This window comes from Mytilus trossulus, chromosome 12 (assembly GCF_036588685.1).
Source record: "Mytilus trossulus isolate FHL-02 chromosome 12, PNRI_Mtr1.1.1.hap1, whole genome shotgun sequence".
Classification (NCBI taxonomy): domain Eukaryota; kingdom Metazoa; phylum Mollusca; class Bivalvia; order Mytilida; family Mytilidae; genus Mytilus; species Mytilus trossulus.
In genome coordinates this window covers 28,005,437-28,028,801 of record NC_086384.1, presented here as the reverse complement: position 1 = coordinate 28,028,801, position 23,365 = coordinate 28,005,437, and the positions used below count along the sequence as shown (strand labels likewise).

The window sequence follows — 23,365 nt, the reverse complement described above, 5'->3', positions numbered from 1 at the left end:
TACCCATTTGTTACTTATTCACTTAAATAAAACGTTTGTTGTACGTTGCACCTTTTAGAAAGCAATTTTCAATTGTGTTCGTGTCTCTGGTGGTAAAAATGTGTTCTTAGAGATGAAAATACCCTATTAGCACGCATGTACCCGTTCCAGCGCTCGGTTAATACCCTGTTACCTATTCGTAACCTATTCGTTACATATTCACTTATGATACGTTTGTTGTACGTTGCACCTTTGAGAAAAGGATTTTCAATTAAATTCATATCTCTGGTGGTAATAATGTGTTCTTAAAGACGAAAAACCCCTATTATCGCGTATGTACCCGTTCCAACGCTCAGTAAATACCCTGTTACCTATTCGTTACCTATTCGTTACCTATTCACTTATAGAACGTTTTTTGTACGTTGCACCTTTTAGAAAAGGATTTTCAATTAAATTCATATCTCTGGTGGTAATAATGTGTTCTTAAAGATGTAATACCCCTATTAGAGCGCATGTACCCATTCCAGCGCTCGGTTAATACCCTGTTACCTATTCGTTACCTATTCGTTACCTATTCACTTATAATACGTTTGTTGTACGTTGCACCTTTTAGAAAAGGATTTCTTAATTGTGTCCGAGTCTTTTGTGGTAACAATGTGTTCTTATAGATGAAATGACCATATAAGCGCGCATGTTAACGTTCCAGCGCTCGGTAAATAACCTGTTACCTATTCGTTACCTATTCGTAACTTATTCACTTTTAATATGTTTATTGTACGTTGCACCTTTTAGAAAAAGGATTTCCAATTGTGACATAAGTCTGGTGGTAACAATGTGTTGAAATGACCCTATTAGCGCGCATGTACCCGTTCCAGCACACGGTAAATAACCTGTTACCTATTCGTTACCCATTTGTTACTTATTCACTTAAATAAAACGTTTGTTGTACGTTGCACCTTTTAGAAAGCAATTTTCAATTGTGTTCGTGTCTCTGGTGGTAAAAATGTGTTCTTAGAGATGAAAATACCCTATTAGCACGCATGTACCCGTTCCAGCGCTCGGTTAATACCCTGTTACCTATTCGTAACCTATTCGTTACATATTCACTTATGACACATTTGTTGTACGTTGCACCTTTGAGAAAAGGATTTTCAATTAAATTCATATCTCTGGTGGTAATAATGTGTTCTTAAAGATGAAAAACCCCTATTATCGCGTATGTACCCGTTCCAACGCTCAGTAAATACCCTGTTACCTATTCGTTACCTATTCGTTACCTATTCACTTATAGAACGTTTTTTGTACGTTGCACCTTTTAGAAAAGGATTTTCAATTAAATTCATATCTCTGGTGGTAATAATGTGTTCTTATAGATGTAATACCCCTATTAACGCGCATGTACCCATTCCAGCGCTCGGTTAATACCCTGTTACCTATTCGTTACCTATTCGTTACCTATTCACTTATAATACGTTTGTTGTACGTTGCACCTTTTAGAAAAGGATTGCTTAATTGTGTCCGAGTCTTTTGTGGTAACAATGTGTTCTTAGAGATGAAATGACCATATAAGCGCGCATGTTAACGTTCCAGCGCTCGGTAAATAACCTGTTACCTATTCGTCACCTATTCGTAACCTATTCACTTTTAATATGTTTGTTGTACGTTGCACCTTTTAGAAAAGGATTTTCAATTGTGACAAAAGTCTGGTGGTAACAATGTGTTGAAATGACCCTATTAGCGTGCATGTACCCGTTCCAGCGCACGGTAAATAACCTGTTACCTATTCGTTACCTATTCACTTATAATACGTTTGTTGTACGTTGCACCTTTAAGAAAAGGATTTTTAATTAAGTTCATATCTCTGGTGGTAATAATGTGTTCTTATAGATGAAATACCCCTATTATCGCGTATGTACTCGTTCCAGCGCTCTGATAATACCCTGTTACTTATTCGTTCCTTATTCGCTTTTAATGCGCGGGGTAAACATTGCACCTTGATATACATCGTTTTTTAATTGTGTTCATGTCTATGGTGGTAATAATGTGTTATTAGAGATGAAACGACCCTATTAGCGCGCATGCACCCGTTCAAGCGCTCGGTTAATACCCTGTTACCTATTCGTTACCTTTTCACTTATAATACGTTTGTTGTACGTTGCACCTTTAAGAAAAGGATTTTTAATTAAGTTCATATCTCTGGTGGTAATAATGTGTTCTTATAGATGAAATACCCCTATTAGCGCATATGTACTGGATCTAGCGCTCGGATAATACCCTGTTACTTATTCGTTCCTTATTCGCTTTTAATGCGCAGGGGTATACGCTGCACCTTAAAATAAATCGTTTTTTAATTGTGTTCATGTCGATGGTGGTAACAATGTGTTCTTAGAGATGAAATGACCCTATTAGCGCGCATGTACCCGTTCCAGCGCTCGGTGAATACCCTGTTACCTATTCGTTACCTATTTGTTTCCTTTTCACTTATTATCCGTTTGTTGTACGTTGCACCTTTAAGAAAAGGATTTTTAATTGTCTCCATGTCTCTTGTGGTAACAATGTGTTCTCAGAGATGAAATTACCCTATTAACGTGCATGTACCCGTTCCAGCGCTCAGTTAATACCTGTTACCTATTCAGTTGTAATACGTTTGTTGTACGTTGCACCTTTTAGAAAAGGATTTTTAATTGTCTCCATGTCTCTTGTGGTAACAATGTTTTCTTAGAGATGAAATCACCCTATTAGGGCGCATGTACCCGTTCCAGCGCTCGGTAAATACCCTGTTACCTATTCGTTACCTATTCGTTACCTATTCACTTATAGAACGGTTTTTGTACGTTGCACCTTTTAGAAAAGGATTTTCAATTAAATTCATATCTCTGGTGGTAATAATGTGTTCTTATAGATGTAATACCCCTATTAGAGCGCATGTACCCATTCCAGCGCTCGGTTAATACCCTGTTACCTATTCGTTACCTATTCACTTATAGTACGTTTGTTGTACGTTGCACCTTTTAGAAAAGTATTTCCAATTAAATTCATATCTCTGGTGGTAATAATGTGTTCTTATAGATGAAATACCCATATTAGCGCGCATGTTCCCGTTCCAGCGCTCGGTTAATACCTTGTTACCTATTCGTTACCTATTCGTTACCTATTCACTTTTAGTACGTTTGTTGTACGTTGCACCTTTAAGAAAATAATTTTTAATTTTCTCCATGTCTCTTGTGGTAACAATGTGTTCTTAGAGATGAAATGACCCTATTAGCGCGCATGTACCCGTTCCAGCGCTTGGTAAATAACCTGTTACCTTTTCGTTACTTATTCGCTTTTAATGCGCGGGGTATACGGTGCACCTTGAAATGAATCGTTTTTTAATTGTTTTCAAGTCTCTGGTGGTAACAATGTGTTCTTAGAGATGAAATGACCCTATTAGCGCGCATGTACCCGTTCCAGCGTTCGGTTAATACCCTGTTACCTATTCACTTATAATACGTTTGTTGTACGTTGCGCCTTTTAGAAAAGGATTTTTAATTATCTCCATGTATCTTGTGATATCAATGTGTTCTTACAGATGAAAATACCCTATTAGCACGCATGTACCCGTTCCAGCGCTCGGTAAATATCCTGTTACCTATTCGTTACCTATTCACTTATAGAACGTTTGTTGTACGTTGCACCTTTTAGAAAAGGATTTTCAATTAAATTCATATCTCTGGTGGTAATAATGTGTTCTTATAGATGAAATACCCCTATTAGCGCATATGTACCCGTTCCAGCGCTCAGTTAATACCCTGTTTCTTATTCGTTCCTTATTTGCTTTTTATGCACGAGGTATACGTTGCACTTAATTTGAAATAAATCGTTTTTTAATTGTGTTCATGTCTCTGGTGGTAACAATGTGTTCTTAGAGATTAAATAACCCTATTAACGCGCATGTACCCGTTCCAGCGCTCGGTTAATACCCTATTACCTATTCGTTACCTATTCACTTATAATACGTTTGTTAAGTACATTGCACCTTTTAGAAAAGGATTTTCAATTGTGTCCATGTATGTGGGGATAACAATGTGATCTTAGAGATGAAACAACCCTATTATCGCGTATGTATCCGTTCCAGCGCTCGGTTAATACCCTATTACCTATTCGTTACCTATTTGTTACCTATTCATTACCTATTCGTTACCTATTCACTTATAATACGTTTGTTGTACGTTGCACCTTTTAGACAAGGATTTTTAATTGTGTTCATGTCTCTGGTGGTAACAATGTGTTCTAAGAGAAGAAATGACCCTTTTAGCGCGCGTGTACCTGTTCCAACGCTCGGATAATACCCTGTTGCCTATTCGTTACTTATCCGCTTATAAAAAATGTATTATAAGCGAATAGGTAACGAAAAGGTAACGAATAGGTAACAGGGTATTAACCGAGCGCTCGAACGGGTACATGTGCGCTAATAGGATCATTTCATCTCTAAAAACACATTGTTACCACCAGAGACGTGGACACAATTGAAAATCCTTTTCTAAAAGGTGCAATGTACAACAAACGTATTATAAGTGAATAGGTAACGAATAGGTAACGAATAGGTAACAGGGTATTAACCGAGCGCTGGAATGGGTACATGCGCTCTAATAGGGGTATAACATCTATAAGAACACATTGTTACCACCAGAGCTGTGAATTTAATTGAAAATCTTTTTTCTAAAAGGTGCAACGTACAACAAACGTATTATAAGTGAATAGGCAACGAATATGTAACGAATAGGTAACAGGGTATTAACCGAGCGCTGGAACGGGTACATGCGCTCTAATAGGGTCATTTCATCTCTAAGAACACATTGTTACCACCAGAGACATGAACACAATTAAAAAAACGATTTATTTCAAGGTGCAACGTATACCTCGTGCATATAAAGCAAATAAGGAACGAATAAGTAACCAGGTATTATCCGAGCGCTGGAACGAGTACATATGCGCTTATAGGGGTATTTCATCTATAAAAACACATTGTTACAACCAGAGATATGAACTTAATTGAAAAATCTTTTCTAAAAGATGCAACGTACAACAAACGTATTAAAAGCGATTAAGTAACGAATAGGTAACGAATAGGTAACAGGGTATTAACCGAGCGCTTGAACGGGTACATGCACACTAATAGGGTCATTTCATCTCTAAGAACACATTGTTACCACCAGAGACACGGACACAATTGAAAATCCTTTTCTAAAAGGTGCAACGTACAACAAACGTATTATAAGTGAATAGGTAACGAATACGTAACAGGGTATTTACCGAGCGCTCGAACGGGTACATGCGCGCTAATAGGGTAATTTCATTTCTTAGAACATATTGTTACCACAAGAGACATGGAGACAATTAAAAATACTTTTCTAAAAGGTGCAACGTACAACAAACATATTATAAGTGAATAGGCAACGAATAGGTAACGAATAGGTAACAGAGTATTAACCGAGCGCTGGAACAGGTACATGCGCGCTAATAGGGTCGTTTCATCTCTAAGAACACATTATTACCACCAGAGACATGAACACAATTAAAAAAACGATTTATTTCAAGGTGCAACGTATACCTCATGCATTAAAAGCAAATAAGGAACGAATAAGTAACCGGGTATTATCCGAGCGCTGGAACGAGTACATATGCGCTAATAGGGGTATTTCATCTATAAGAACACATTATTACCACCAGAGATATGAACTTAATTGAAAATTCTTTTCTAAAAGGTGCAACGTACAACAAACTTTTTAAAAGCGAATAAGTAACGAATATTTAACAGGGTATTTTCCGAGCGCTGGAACGGATACAAATGCACTTATAGAGTTATATCACCTCTAAGAGCCCAAATCTTCCACCAGAGACAACAAAACAATTGAAAATGATGTTTTAAAAGGTGCAACATAAGATACTCGTATTATAAGCGAATTATAAGCGAGTGATGGAACGAATTAAACAAGGTAATAGCATGCTCCGAAACGATGTACACCCTGCTTACATGTTTAACTCCACCACATTATGTTAGTATGTGCCTGTCCCTAGACAAGAGCCTGAAATTAAGTAGTTATCTTTGTTTTTGTGTTACATATTTCCGTTTATTTTTTTGTATATGAAAAACGGCCGTCAGTTTTGTTGTTTGAATTGTATGAGGTTGTCTTGTCTGGGCCTTTTATAGGTGACTACACGGTTTGGGCTATGCTCATTGTTGAAGGCCGTACAGTGAACTATAGTTGATAATTTCTGTGTCATTTTGGTCTAATGTGGAGTGTTGTCTCATTGGCAATCATACCACATCTTGTTTTTTATGCAAGCGCTAACACGGTGATTTCATCCAGTCGAACCAAGATCCATCTTCAAACATACGGACATAAAGCAGTTAAAAGGTAGAACGTATAAAAAACAAGTAAGGAACAAATGCGTATCGAACATGAAGTAAAAGGATCGGTTGAGCACAAACACATATAAATAGGTCATAAAAAGATCATTTTACCTCAACAAATTTAGAACTATTACCATATGTAAGAGTATTAACAACTAGATTTGTAATTGCTAGCAATAACGGATGGCACCCTTCCCCCTATTACCAGGAGAGCGGAAGCCATTTTGACAATTCCAAAGTGAAAGAGAGCATCTACAGATGTCTAGTAACATTTTTGCAAAGTTTCATTAAGTTTGAACATTTTGAATTTTTTTATATTTTTGCTGTTTCCATGTTTACGGCGGCCATTTTGAAAATTCTAACTTCAAAATCCAACTCTGCCTATGCCAGTTACCATCCCTGTAAATTTTCATCCAGTTTACGCAAAATTCTTATTTTTGAAATTTTTGACCTTTTTGCATTGTTTCCATGGTAACAAGACCTATTTTGGAAATTCCAACTCCAAATGCCACATCTACCAATGTTGCTCATCATTACTGTGAAGTTTCATGAAGTTTTGAGCATTTGGAGAATTTTGAAAATTTTGGTGTAGTTTCCATAGCAACATAGTAGTTCCAATGATCGCCAAAATCATCCAACACCTGTACATAGTGGGCACCTACATTGTTTTAAAATATGATGATTCTGAGTTGAAGCATATCCAAACAGTTCACAAAAAAACAAAAACTGATTTTTTTCAAAATTGTGTCGTTTCCATGGTAACGGCAGCCATATTAAACTATTCCATGCCATAATTAAAAAGGGGGAAGGATATTAAAAATCAAATAAGTAACGAATAGGTAACGAATAGGGAATAGGGAATAGGTAACGAATAGGCAACGAATAGGGAATAGGGAATAGGTAACGAATAGGCAACGCATAGGGAATAGGGAATAGGTAACGAATAGGTAACGAATAGGGAATAGGGAATAGGTAACGAATAGGGAATAGGGAATAGGTAACGAATAGGGAATAGGGAATAGGTAACCAACTTGACGCCCATAACTTTGCTGAACATTATTGCTGTTTACAGTTTATCTCTATCTATAATAATATTCAAGATAATAACCAAAAACTGCAAAATTTCCACAAAATTACCAATTCAGGGGCAGCAACCCAACAACAGATTGACCGATTCATCTGAAAATTTCAGAACAGATAGATCTTGACCTGATAAACATTTTTACCCCTTGTCAGATTTCCTCTAAATCCTTTGGTTTTTGAGTTATAAGCCAAAAACTGCATTTTACCCCTATGTTCTATTTTTAGCCGTGGCGGCCATCTTGGTTGGTTGACCGGGTCACGCCACACATTTTTTAAACTAGATACCCCAATGATGATTGTGGCCAAGTTTGGTTCAATTTGGCCCAGTAGTTTCAGAGAAGAATATTTTTGTAAAAGTTAACAACGACGACGGACGACGGACGCCGGACGCCGGACGCCGGACGCCGGACGCCGGACGCCGGACGCCGGACGCAAAGTGATGGGAAAAGCTCACGTAATTGGCCCTTCGGGCCAGGTGAGCTAAAAACAGCAAAATTTCCTCAAAATTTCCAATTCAGGGGCAGCAACCCAACAACAGGTTGACTGATTCAACTGAAAATTTCAGGGCAGAAAGATCTTGACCTGATAAACAATTTTATCCCATGTCAGATTTCCTCAAAATGCTTTGGTTTTTGAGTTATAAGCCAAAAACAGAATTTTGCCCCTATGTTCTATTTTTAGCCTTGGCAGCCATCTTGGTTGGCTGACCAGGTCAGGCCACAAATTTTTTTAACTAGATACCCCAAAGATGATTGTGGCCAAGTTTGGTTTAATTTGGCCCAGTAGTTTCAGAGAAGAAGATTTTTGTAAAAGATTACTTTAATTTACGAAAAATGGTTAAAAATTGACTATAAAGAGCAATAACTCCTAAACGGGTCAACTGACCATTTTGGTCATTATTGCTGTTTACAGTTTATCTCTATCTATAATAATATTCAAGATAATAACCAAAAACAGCAAAATTTCCTCAAAATTACCAATTCAGTGGCAGCAACCCAACAACCGATAGACAGATTCATCTGAAAATGTCAGGGCAGATAGAAATTGACCTTATAAACATTTTTACCCCATGTCATATTTGCTCAAAATGCTTTCGTTTTTGAGTTATAAGCCAAAAACTGCATGTTACCCCTATGTTCTATTTTTAGCCGTGGCAGCCATCTTGGTTGGTTTACCAGGTCACGCCACACATTTTTTAAACTAGATACCCCAAAGATGATTGTGGCCAAGTTTGGTTTAATTTGGCCCAGTAGTTTCAGAGGAGAAGATTTTTGTAAAAGCTAACGCCGGACGACGACGGACGCAAAGTGATGAGAAAAGCTAAGTTTGGCTTATAACTCAACGATAGACGCAAAGTGATGAGAAAAGCTCACTTGGCCCTTTGGGCCAGGTGAGCTAAAAAAAGGGACACAATTAAATTCAAAAAATATTTTCATCAACTTCTAAGAAAATATAAAATCAAGGATTTGTATAGTTAGACTAACTACACATCCTTGATAATATGGAGAACTATATAAATTGATATTTTGAACAATATCTTTTAAGTTTTAGATCTTGTGTTGTTGATTAATTTAGCTCTTAAAATTTCTGTTATTCTATCAAAGTTAGAAATAATAATAATATGAGGCAGGTATTACATGTGAAAGAGGGTGAAGTCTATATAAATTACTGTTAGAATTGAAACATCATTTAAATTTTTGAATCTGTTGAAAATGAAACCAAAATACTGAATCATTTCTGATATTCGACCTGTTGTTGGGATTATAGTTGTCAGACGCGGATCCAGAGGGGCGGTTCCGGGGGTTGGAACCCCCCTTTTTTTTTGGACGATCAATGCATTTGAATGGGGACATGTAATTGGACCCCCCCCCCTTTCCCCCCTTTGTCCTGGGTTAGGAACCCCCATTTTTAAAATGGCTGGATCCGCCCCTGGTTGTGACATCATTTACAAATGTGAACAAAGTAACGCAATCATCAGGTATTGATGTTTTGTTTTTTTTTCATTTTATAGAATTATCAAATTATCATTATTGTCAGCTCATTAGTAAATTGGATTTTTTTTATTAAATTTTTCTACTTCAATTCCAACAAGAAGATTACAAAAATACACCTAAAAATTGTTAAAATTAACTATAAAAGGCAATAACTTCTTAAGGAGTCAAATGAAAATTTTGGCAATAGACACTAATTTTTAGATTGTACTTTGCTAAACAATTGTCTATCATAGTTTGTCTCTATCTATAATAATATTCAAGATAATAACACAAAACAACAAAATGTCCTTAAAATTACCAATTCAGGTGCAGCAACCCAACAATAGGTTGTCTGAATTGTCTGAAAATTTCAGGGCAGATAGATTTTAACCTGATAAACAGTTTTACGCTGTCAGATTTGCTCAAAATGCTTTGGTTTTAGAGATATGACCTAAAAACTACATTTTACCCTATGAGCTATCTTTAGCCATGTCGGCCATCTTTGTTCACAAGCAGGGTCATGGGACACATTTCTTGAACTAAATACCCTAACAGCGATTGTGATCAAGTTTGGATAAATTTGTCTGAACAGTTTCAGAGAAGAAGATTTTGACGGGAATTTGCCCCAAAGTGGGTCAACAGGTGCAAAAAACGTCAATTTTGCCGATTTTTCACCCCTTCTCTTGACCCAGAAGACCCAGGGTTGCTGGTTAAGGTATCCAGCTGTAGCCTGCGTGTAGAGTGGACCCTAGTGAACAAATTGACCCCAACAGTTGTTAGGGTGGAGTGAATCTGATCTTGATTCATCGGTCTACAGAAGGTCATTTGGACCCAAAATACCGAATTTCACGATTTTTGACGATTTTTGACTTCGAATGAACCCACAACCCGAAGTAGTTGTTTCCTATGCGTATTTCAATAATAATAATGATCAGTAGTTATATGGCTGTGGGTTTGCACTATCTTTGCCAGTTTTATGCCTCTGAACTTCTTGTGTAAGATACAGATGTGAAGCCTACCCCTCCAGAAAACCGAGTTTTAGCCAATTTCAATTTTCCAAGTCCGTATTTGTGCTCAAAATGCTACTTATACATGAGAAACGTGAATATGGATAGCCTAAGGTTGACAGAACATGCATAACTTTTAAAATAAGTATCATAAAGTGGACTTCTAAAAGTATGGAACGCCATTGGAGCCAAATAACTGTTATTAGGGTCCGCCCGTCAAAAGACGGGTACCGCATGGTAAGGGTTAAAGGGCAATAACTCCTTAAGGGGTCAACTGACCATTTTGATCGTGTCAACCTTTTTGTAGATCTAACTCTGCTGAACATTATTGCTGTTTACAGTTTATCTCTATCTATAATAGTATTCAAGATAATAACCAAAAACAGCAAAATTTCCTTAAAATTACAAATGCAGGGGTAGCAACCAGCAACGGGTTGTTCGATTCATCAGAAAATTTCAGGGCAGATAGATCTTCATCTGATAAACAATTATACCCGGTGTCATATTTGCTCTAAATGCTTTGGTTTAAGAGATATAAGCCAAAATCTACATATTACCCCTATGGGTGCTATAAACAGTTTCGTATAAACAAGAGGCTCTCAAGAGCCTGAATCGCTCACCTTAATTCTTTTGGTTAAATCTCTCATCAATGATTATGTTGGCTTTTCAATTTATTTACCGGTAAATGTTCTTTGGATCCTCCTATTTTCTTCAAAAGCAAAAAAAAATCATTTTCTCCTATGTTCTATTTTAGCAATAGGAGCTATGTTTCTTTACATACAAGGAAATAAAATTTATACTAAATACTCTGAAACTCATTTAGCCTAAGTTTAGCTGCAGTTTCAAAGGAGATTTAAAATAAGTCAACATGATGAACAAATTGTAAAAAAAGTCTTTAAAGGGCAATAACTCCGTAATGGTTCAATTGACAATTTTGGTCATGTAGACTTATTTGTAGATCTTACTTTGCTGAACATAATTGCTGTTTACAGTTTATCTCTATCTATAATAATATTCAAGATAATAACCAAAAACAGCAAAATTTCCTTAAAATTATAAATTCAGGGGCAGCAACCCAACAACAGAATGTCTGATTCATCTGAAAATTTCAGGGCAGATATATCTTGACCTGATAAACAATTTTACCCCCTGTCAGATTTGCTCTAAATACTTTGGTTTTTGAGTTATAAGCCTAAAACTGCATTTGACCCCTGTTCTATTTTTAGCAATGGCGGCCATGTTTGTTGATAGATCAAAATTTCGGATACAATTTATAAACTAGATACCCCAAGAAACATTCAGTTAAAGTTTGGAAGTATTTGGCCCAGTAGTTATAGAGGAGAAGATTTTTGTAAAAGATTACTAAGATTTACGAAAAATGGTTAAAAATTGACTATAAAGGGCAATAACTCCTAAAGGGGTCAACTGACCATTTCGTACACGTTGACTTATTTGGAGATCTTACTTTGTTGAACATTATTGCTGCTTACAGTTTATCTCTATCTATAATAATATTCAAGATAATAACCCAAAACAGCAAAATTTCCTTAAAATTACCAATTCAGGGGCAGCAACCCAACAACGGGTTGTCTGATTCATCTGAAAATTTCAGGGCAGATAGATCTTGACCTGATAAACAATATTACCCCCCCGTCAGATTTGCTCGAAATGCTTTGGTTTTTGAGTTATAAGCCAAAAACTGCATTTGACCCCTATGTTCTATTTTTAGCAATGGCGGCCATGTTTGTTGATAGATCAAAACTTCCTATATAATTTATAAACTAGATACCCTAAGGAACATTCAGTTAAAGTTTGGAAGTATTTGGCCCAGTTGTTTCAGAGGAAAAGATTTTTGTAAAAGATTACTAAGATTTACGAAAAATGGTTAAAAATTGACTATAAAGGGCAATAACTCCTAAAGGGGTCAACTGACCATTTCGGTCACGTTGACTTATTTGTAGATCTTACTTTGCTGAACATTATTGCTGTTTACAGTTTATCTCTATCTATAATAATATTCAAGATAATAACCAAAAACAGCAAAATTTCCTTAAAATTACCAATTCAGGGGCAGCAACCCAACAACGAGTTGTCTGATTCATCTGAAAATTTCAGGGCAGATAGATCTTGACCTGATAACCAATATTACCCCCCGTCAGATTTGCTCGAAATGCTTTGGTTTTTGAGTTATAAGCCAAAAACTGCATTTGACCCCTATGTTCTATTTTTAGCAATGGCGGCCATGTTTGTTGATAGATCAAAATTTCGGATACAATTTATAAACTAGATACCCTAAGGAACATTCAGTTAAAGTTTGGAAGTATTTGGCCCAGTAGTTTCTGAGGAGAAGATTCTTGAAATAGTTTACGACGACAGACGACGGACGACGACGGACGCCAAGTGATGGCATAAGCTCACTTGGCCCTTCGGGCCAGGTGAGCTAAAAACTAGGGGTTATTCTCCGACTAAAAATAACCATGGAGGGAATCCCCTGTTTATTAACTCAATTCGTGCAAAAGTATCATGTTTTTTGTGTTTGATTGTAAAAAATAGTTAATTAGCTTTCAATTAAAACAGGTTGAATGATTGAAATATTTTCAAAAATTAAATTAACTTTACATGTTTTGAGAGGAGACAACTTTGTTAACATCCTGTTTTTTTGGCAGTGAAAATTGAAAACTTATTTGCAGCTACTGTAGCTCTTTTCGGAGCAGGAAACCGTACCCTGAAACAAGATTTTTTTGAAAGGCCAGGTAAAAACCTACAAATTACATACAGTTTTGATTATGAAAAATGTGCATGGATCATGTCTTCACGTCTGTGCACATGACCTGGTTTCAAGTTTTTTCTGTCAAAATTAGAGCTTTTTCCCCCCATGTTCATTGGATGGAATGTTTTTAATATATTAAAAGTACACATTATTTTTATTTCATTATAAACTAGAGAACATTCTGATTCCAGTGATATCAAGTTTTATACAAGTATCTTTATTAATCAGTCCACCACTAAGGGTCACTTATGCATGGTCCCTAAAAATGTGACGTCATAGAAAAAAACTGTTGATTGCACCCTATGTTCTATTTTTAGCCATGGCGGCCATCTTGGTTAGTCGGCTTGGTCACCGGACACAATTTTTTTAAAAAGATACCCCAATGGTAATTGTGGCCAAGTTTGGTTAAATTTGGCCCAGTAGTTTTAGAGTAGAAAATTTTTGTAAAAGATAACTAAGATTTACGAAAATTGGTTAAAAATTGACTATTAAGGGCAATAAATCCTTAAGGGGACACTGACCATTTCGGTCATGTTGACTTATTTGTATATCTTACTTTGCTGAACATTATTGCTATCTATAATAATATTCAAGATAATAACCAAGAACAGCAAAATTTCATTAAAATTACCAATTCAGGGGCAGCAACCCAATAATGGGTTATCTGATTCATCTGAAAATTTCAGGGCAGATAGATCTTAACCTGATAAACAATTATACCCCCATGTCAGATTTGCTCTAAATGCTTTGGTTTTAGAGATATAAGCCAAAATCTATATTTTACCCGTATGTTCTACTTTTAGCCATGGCGGCCATCTTGGTTGGTGGGCTTGGTCACCGGACACAATTTTTAAAATAGATACCCCAATGGTGATTGTGGCCAAGTTTGCTTAAATTTTGCCCCGTAGTTTCAGAGGAGAAGATTTTTGTAAAAGTTAACTAAACAGTAAAATTTCCTTAAAATTACCAATTTAGGGGCAGCAACCCAACAATGGGTTGTCTGATTCATCTGAAAATTTCAGGGCAGATAGATCTTGACCTGATAAGGGTGCTATAAACAGTTTCGTATAAAAAACTAGGGGTTTTTCCCCCCGACTATAAATAGACGTGGAGGGAAGTCCCTTTTTATCAACATAATTGGTAAAAAAGTATCATGTTTTTTATATTTGATTGTAAAAATAAGTTAACTGGCTTCAATTAAAACAGGTTGAATGATTAAAATAATTTTTAAAAATTAGATTAAATACACATGTTTTAAGGGGAAACAAACTGTAAACATCCTGTTTTTTTGGCAGTGAAAATTGCAAAACTTATTTGCACCCAATGTAGCTCTTTTCGGAGCAGGCGAACGTAGCCTGAAGCATAATTTTTTAGAAAGACCAGGTAAAAACCTATGAAATTCATACAGTTTTGAATATGAAAAATGTGCATGTATCATGTCTGCATGTGTGTGCACATGGCCTGATTTCATGTTTTTTATGCATAGATTAGGCAATGTTTTCCCCATTTTCTCTGGATAAAACTTTTTGGTACTATTAAAAGTACAATTCATTTTTATTTCATTATAAACTAGAGAAAATTCTGATTCTAATGATATCTAGTTTTATACAAGTATCTTCATTAACATTAACACCACTAAGGGTCAATTATAGATGGTCCCTCAAAATATGACGTCATAGAAAAAAACTGTTGATTGCACCCTAAACAAAACCCGGTCAGATTTGCTCTAAATACTTTGGTTTTAGAGTTATAAACCAAAAACTGCATTTTACCCCTATGTTCTATTTTTAGCCATGGCGGACATCTTGGTTGGTCGGCTTGGTCACGGACACAATTTTTAAAATAGATAACCCAATGGTGATTGTGGCCAAGTTTGGCCCAGTAGTTTCAGAGGAGAAGATTTTTGTATAAGTTAACGACAACAGACGCGCCAATTGATGAGAAAAGCTCACTTGTCCCTGTGGGCCAGGTGAGCTAAAAATGGTTAAAAATTGACTATAAAGGGCAATAACTCCTAAACAGGTCAACTGACCATTTTGGTCATGTTGACTTATTGGTAAATATTACTTTGCTGAACATTGCTGTTTACAGTTTATCTCTATCTATAATATTATTCAAAATAATAACCAAAAACAGCAAAATTTCCTTAAAATTAACAATTTTGGGGTAGCAACCCAACAACAGGTTGTTTGATTCATCTGAAATCAGGGCAGATAGATTTTGACATGATTAACAATTTTGCCCCGTCAGAATTGCTCTAAATGCTTCGGTTTTTGAGTTATAAGTTATACTGATCACAAAACACAATTTTTAAACTAGATAGCATAATAATGATTCTGGCTATATTTAGTAAAATTTGGCCAAGTAGTTTCAGAGGAGAAGATTTTTGTAAAAGTTAACTAAGATTTATGAAAAATGGTTAAAAATTGACTATAAAGGGCAATAACTCCTATAGGGGTCAACTGACCATTTTGGTCATGTTGACTTATTTGTAAATATTTGTAAATCTTACTTTGCTGAACATTATTGCTGTTTACAGTTTATCTCCATGTATAATAATATTCAAGATAATAACCAGATGCTCCGCAGGGCGCAGCTTTATACGACCGCAGAGGTTGAACCCTGAACGGTTTGGGCAAGTATGGACACAACATTCAAGCTGGATTCAGCTCTAAATTTGGACTGTGATTAAATAGTTGGCACAGCATTGGTTTCTGACACAGAATGAATGTGGTCTAATGAACTTAAAATTTTTGTTTTGCCTTTGAGCAATTCACTATGCTGTTGAATATTAATCCTCTCAAAAAAATGTTTGAAAAATTTTCTTTTTATTTATGAAATTTCAAATGAGAAAAATTGAACCCCCCCTCCCCAATTTTTTTTCTCACATCCCCCTATCCTTTATTCCAAAAACGATCTCAATTCAAATTTCTAATGGAGTTTGCAACAATAATCACTCATTTAAATACATCATAAAATATCAAAATGTAAAAAAAGTGCTTGTTATCACTGAATGGTAAAGATTGTTTTAATTTATCAGTTGGTAGTAAAAGTGAATATACATTGTATATTGTATAAAACATTGATTTAAGTTGATTCAACTACTATTCTGGACAATGATATTTCTTGCTATTGTCCAATACTGTGCAATTGAAAATACTTGCTATTGCACAATACTGTGCAATTGAAGATTTCTTGCTATTGCGCAATACTGTGCAATCGAAAATTTCTTGTTATTGCTGAGTACTGTGCAATTGAAGATTTCTTGTTATTGCTGAGTACTGTGCAATTGAAAATTTCTTGCAATTGCACGATACTGAATATAATAATTTTCGATCCTGATTTGGACCAACTTGAAAACTGGGCCCATAATCAAAAATCTAAGTACATGTTTGGATTCAGCATATTAAAGAACCACAAGAATTCAATTTTTGTTAAAATCAAACTAAGTTTAATTTTGGACCCTTTGGACTTTAATGTAGACCAATTTGAAAACAGAACCAAAAATGAAGAATCTACAAACACAGTTAGATTTGGCATATCAAAGAACCCCATTTATTCAATTTTTGATAAAATCAAACAAAGTTTAATTTTGGACCCCGATTTGGACCAACTTGAAAATTGGGCTAAAAATCAAAAATCAAAAATCTAAGTACATTTTTAGATTCAGCATATCAAAGTACCAAACGGATTCAATTTTTGTCAAAAACTAAGTTTAATTTTGGACCCTTTGGACCTTAATGTAGACCAATTTGAAAACGGGCCAAAAATAAACTTGACCTGACCAACGTCGACTCTGCACTGACTAATGTCCTGATCAATATAGAAAATGTTAACTGCTTTTTTGTTATTGAAAGAATTGGACTTAATTATAGAATCTTACCCAGGGAAATTATAATTTTCATAATAAAAGTTTATGAAAAAAAATTTTGTTATTTTTTTAAATGTAAGAAAACTTGACCTGACCAGCTTGATCTTTATATCATGATGAATTTCCTGATCGTTCAATAACTTTTTTGTTATTGAAAGGGATATAATTAAGTTTAATATCACTGAGAAAAGTGATATGTCACTATGTGATTAGAGATGCTGTAGATATTATAAGTTATCTACGTTCATATCCGTAGATATGGATATTTTAACACCCTGAAGTACCCCAGTACACCATGAGGCGCAGCCGAAGGGTGTACAGGGTACTGAAGGGTGTTAAAATATCCATATCTACGGATATGAACGTGGATAACGAATTTATCCCCGGTCTTAGTCCGAATCGGGCGAGTTTTATGGAAATTCGGGTACAAAGTGTAACGTGAAAACAACGTTTTTTTCATTATCTAAATTTTTTTTATTGAAATTCGGAAATTTTACCTTTTTTTTACGGGGTGTAGGGTACTACCTATGGTAGAACCCTACAGGTAGTCAAATATAAGACGTTTTTAATACGGAGACAGAGAAACTGGACTAAGTCGAATATGGCGGTCAATGTTGTGAGAGTTACGTCATAGATGGTGTGACGTCAACTTGGGTCATTTGCATAGCAAGGTCAGTAGTCCCAATCCTTAAAAATGTGGAGTCAAGTGATGCATTTAATGGAATGAGTGTAAATGATCGGCATAAGACAAAATCGTTAATGAATTAAATATTTAATTACAAACATCATGGATAATCTACAGAATTAAATATTTAATTACAAACATCATGGATAATCTTCAGAATTAAATATTTCACAAGGAGCAAGCATGGAACTTAGGAAAACTTGCGTGAAGTTCCCCGGGATAATGGTTAACAACGTCCGGGGATATGGGTTAGCAACACCCAGGGGCTATGGGTTTTGTAACGACGTGCGTTAACCAATCAAAATCCTAGATATATACTAAGCCGGGGATAAAATTTGAGTGTTTACTTAACTATATTTTTCTTATTTATTTCACTCATTTTTTGTTGTTTAGTTAATGAGGGATTGAACATGTCAAATAACATAAACATGATAAATAAGGACAGGAAATGGGCTTCTTTTGATGTCGATATATTGTTTTTACAAGCATTCAAAGTAAAATTATGTTAGAATCACACAGAAATATAAATTTATTATGTCACTGTCTTTTGCCTTTCTTATACACATATATTACGAATAATAAAAAGTGCATCCAAGTTCTTTCTTTACTATGTTTAAATAAAAAAAAATATCAATATGATTTGAAGAATTAAGTATATTCTGTCTTTAGAGAGAGAAAAAAAAACAGTTTTATAATATTTGTCTTTTCTTCATCAGTCAGAACATTGCAAGGAAAGGTAAACATTGGTGATCGGTCACGTTTAAAATATTTTTTTACATGCTTATAGTAAGTGTTGTAATCTTCCCCGATACCTAACTTGGTAGTATCCCAATAAATAACAAAAAGGTTTATTATTGATATCTTTATAACGTTCGGGAAATTCATCATGAATTTACCAGGAGTGTCTCTCACAAACAGGGCTCGACATTACCGTTTGTCCGATTGTCCGGGACAAGTGGAATTAGGTGTCGGGCAAGTAGATTCATCATACTACTTGTCCGATGGGACAAGTGAAAAGATCGGTGTCAGATGTTAATAGATCAAATTCAAGACTTATACATTCCTAAAAATATGAATGATTGTTTTATTGATCATACAAAATGAAATAAATATTCATTGATTGAACCAGAGACATATAAACTTGTATATTATGTCTCTGATTGAACGTTTTGAAAATGCTGGCAGCCATTGACCAGGGGAAAATAAGTAAGGGGAAGGAAACCAAAGCCAAAGGTAAATGTTTCTTCTTAGTATAAGCCTCTTGAATTAGGAGCACCTCCATTTGCATCATATGGAGTTTTACCTTAACTTTAAAATTTTAAATTAAAGTTTGTATCATTTGATTTTGTTTTTAGGCATAACATTAAATTAAAAAAGGTATTATTTAATAAGATCTATAGGTTAAAAAAATAAGTTAAGATGGAAAAATGAGATAAAATCTAAAAGGGCAGATTTTTTACTAAAATGTTTTATGTACTTCATGATCATATATCAATGTATGTAAAAATCAAGACAAATTGTAAAATCTTGTTTGGCACCATCATTGAATTAAAAAGGTTTATTTGCAAACAAGGTGCCAGGTATATTTAAACCATACCACCACTTCAGAATGAATATAGGTCCATGAATAGGAGAACCTAGTGGTATGGGAAGAGATATGATTTAATGAACGACACATGATAGTGACAATGTGCACAGGAATCTCTACGAGAAGCTCTATTGATAGTCGACCTTATTATTTACAGAATTTTATTGATAGAACTTCCGATTCCTGTGATCTGACAGTCACAATGACAATGTTGACTAAAATTCCATGCGAAAAGACAAGTTGAAGTTCAGCTATGAAATTCCTGTATCTTCTTCACGGTAAGTTTCTTACTCTTTGTTTAATCGAAGAATTAAAACCATTTTTAAAAAAGAAATGTTATGAAACGGGCTTTTCTGTACTGGTCCTGTTGTAGTATGTGGATAGCTGTATAATTTTGTATCCGAGACTCGAAGACTGTTCTTGAATGAAGTTGCCTTTATAGTTGGTTAATAAAAGTATCAATATATGGACTTTTTCATATTGGCCCTGTCAGTAGGACAACCGGATGTGCCTTTTAGGCCAAAATGTGATTCGGCGGCGCTCAGTAGTCCTACGCCGAAAATTGGACTATTTTGCGTCGGCCGACGTCAACTGAAAAATGGCGCGCTTTTGTGTATTTTGTTTTATTCGTTTGCGGCAAAGTACTGATGATAAATACGGTCGTTTGTAAGCATATTTTTAATCGAAAATATATAAGTTTACATATTATTTTTATTTTTGAACATTGAAATATAAGGAAATCTTTTTTTTTTGTATCTGAACATAGAATTTCGGATTTTGATTTTCGGCACTGTATGATTAAATGACTATGTCAAAAATGGGAACAAAAAAATACCTATCCTTCGATTTGCTAGAAATTTTTACATCATATTCGCGTGAGCTTTTGGCGTCGAAATTCGTAAAGAACACGGGTGTTCAAGCCAGGGCAAATATTTGTTCCCATTTTAATGCCGGGGTCTCATTTTTTAATCTTTTTCATAGCAAGTGCGGTATATTTTAGAAATTGTTAGCGTTTTAGTGTAAATATGAGTTATTTGATGCACGGAAGTGAAATGAGGAATCCTTAGTAACTAGTGTCCTTGAAAAAAAACATATTTATCAAAAAAAATAATTAAAAAAAAATATTTCTGGAAATAGTTTTCGAAATTTTTTCCCCCCTTTTTTTCCCTAGCGTTTCGGCTCGCCCTCATTAATTAGCAAATTCAAAAAATCGGTCGCCTCAAATTTTTTCATACATTTCGGTAATCATCTTGGGTATATATTGCATGCTTTTTTAAAATTTTAGACAATTCTATCGATTAGATATAGAGAAAAACAAGATTGATTTATATAGTGTAAAGTTCACAGTGGGGTGACACTGTTTTTCATCTTTTCATTTAAAATAAAATAAAAAATAAAATTCTTCGCCTAAACTTTTTCCAATTTTATTTTCTTGGTTCTAAATATATAGAGATAATCTGGTTTAAAATTTTTCTAATTCTACTGAGTAGAAAAAATGTAATGACAACATGAAATTAGGATTCCGAGCAGTCACACACGTAACGTAAGAAGGGGGCGGCGGTCGGACCTGATAGAAGACGGACACTGCTGTGACATTCCAGCTGCATATATTTTTCTTCTGTTACAAATGTTTAAAAATATTAAATTAGCTTTCCTTTAAAGTTTCCAAACTATAATAAATTGTACTGCTATAAATAAACCGGAATTATTTGGTATTCGTACCGCAAGAGAACTGCATTATACTTTATATTTAATATACTTCGTTTCCGGTAAATAAAAGTTGGTGGCTCGATGTTGTTTATAATCGAATCATTGATCATCATTAATCGATAGTACTATCCTGAACTTCCTCATTAAACCCAATCGATCACACTAACACCTGAACTTCCTCAGTAAAAAGAACGCTACACGTAATTTGTCAACAGCGTTCTTTTCTGACGTACATTTTATCTGGCATAATCTGCTATCGATTGTTGGTTGCTCTCAGACTTGTAAAATTTTCTCTTTAACTTTCATCTTTTTAAAGAATTGAATACGTTTACACTTACAAATGTAATTCAGTTTTAAAATACTTCATTTACGAAAATCTGATCGTATACATATATCTGTGGTTTTAATTTTGCTTTTGGGTTCATTTTCTTTATTCTATCTTTTGTCATTTGTATATCATTAAGAATTAATAATAATCATTGTAACAAATTGTTTGTATAAATTATACTGCTCTTTTCGGGCGTCCTTGATTGACAATAAAAATATTGTATTGTATTGTATTGTATAATGTGGTTTTAAAGAAAGTTCCTTTAACTCAAGTATTAAAAGAAGAACAGTTTTGATACTTTTTTTCATCATCATTGTGTGTGTGGTTTAATATTTTAATTTTGTTTTGGCTCTGATATGTCTCTGTTATGATATTATGATATAATTCTATTTTATATTAAATGTAAAATTTGATACTTCTGTCCTGAAATACCATTTTTTTTTGTTTAAAAAAAATACCTATTGACTATTTAAAATGCAATTTCAGTTCAATGTGGAAGATTTTCCACCCCTCATAAACCCAGTTGACAAAATGGGCATCCAGAAATCTCTTAATAATTTTAAATTTTCATCCAATAAGTCAACAACAAAAAATATTGATACTAAATTAACTGAAGCAGTAAATACTTCAATTTCTAAAACAGAACATTACAGAAAGTCCAAACAAATTTTGAGACCAAAGGCTAAACATTGTAATAATGTCAAGGTGTGTCCAGTTTCTAATATTGGTAACAGCTTAAAATATGTTCCCAAAGCCAACCAGAATAATTTTAGTAGTGAGTCTGAATTTTACACAGTTTCTACAAAAAATTCCTTTAATTTACTATCCATCTCTGAGACTGACAAGAAAGAAAAGTGTAATGATGATAAAATGTATGAACCTGGAGAAATTCCTCATGAAAAGAAGATGATAATTACAACTAATCATAATAAAAGAACAAGTATTTATATCCAAGCTTTTGGCAAATCTCTTACATTTAATACATTCCATAAAACTATATCAATATCAACCCTGAAATCATTTGTGGAAAAACATACTGGAATAAAAAAAAAACAGCAACATTTCAGGTTAAAAAATGGTCTCACATTATCCATCATGAAGCCAGTCATCTGTGAGGATGGTCTGAAAATAGATTTATATCAACCTGGTTTGGGGGGTGTTAAAGGTTCAAATGTTCACCCTGAAAGAGAATGTGGTCCATGCAGAATATGCAAAAAAAAGAGCATTTATTCTTATCGCCATTTGTTAAAAAATGATCCATCTGATATAGTTATGAATTATATACAACAAAAATATGAACTTTTTGAAAATGATTGTATCTGCAAGGCTTGTTTTCTTAAGTCAGAGAGGGCAGCCAGTACCAAGAGAAATGAGCAAGATGTACCAATTATTAAAAAGAAAAAGGTTCTATGTACATTACATTCTCTACAGATGTGCTCCCCTGACATATCTCATTTACGTCCCTCACCCATTTCCCTAGATAAAATAAATTCTATTTTTGCTACAAATATAGCTCATTATGAAGGATGTAAGATTTTTCTTTGTGATTCTCATTTTTTGAAGGCTACAAGGTTTGAATCATCACATGACAAATGTAATATATGTAACTCTATTTTAAAGAGAAAATACAAATTGAGGTTGGAAAAGATGGACAAATTACCATACTACTTTCAAGACAAAAATTTGACCCCTGTTGATTTATCTAAAATTTCAGATATATGCAAACAATGTTTTTCTTCTGTTACAAACTTTTTTGATAGTGATGCTTTTGTTGAGATATTAAGCCGTGAAAAAATTATAGACCATTTTGACAAAAGCCACTAACAGCTCTCTTCCAATTTATTTAGATATTGATAGCACCCAATGTTTTGATATACTCATTACTAAAATTTGCAATGATCTTTTAGAAAGAAAGGCACTTCTTATTTCAGACATTGTGCAGTTTTATACAGATTTAGGGGGGAATTTTATCTC

At 34.5% G+C, this 23,365-nt stretch overlaps 1 long non-coding RNA gene across 1 annotated transcript in view; it reads left to right on the top strand.

Annotated features, from left to right (window-relative positions):
- Positions 1-14,518: 14,518 nt before the first annotated feature.
- Positions 14,519-23,365, top strand: part of LOC134693091 (uncharacterized) — a 104,204-nt gene continuing 95,357 nt past the window's right edge. Inside the window, exon 1 of the long non-coding RNA XR_010102334.1 lies at positions 14,519-14,592. This is a non-coding gene — a long non-coding RNA (uncharacterized LOC134693091). The remainder of the gene's footprint in view (positions 14,593-23,365) is intronic.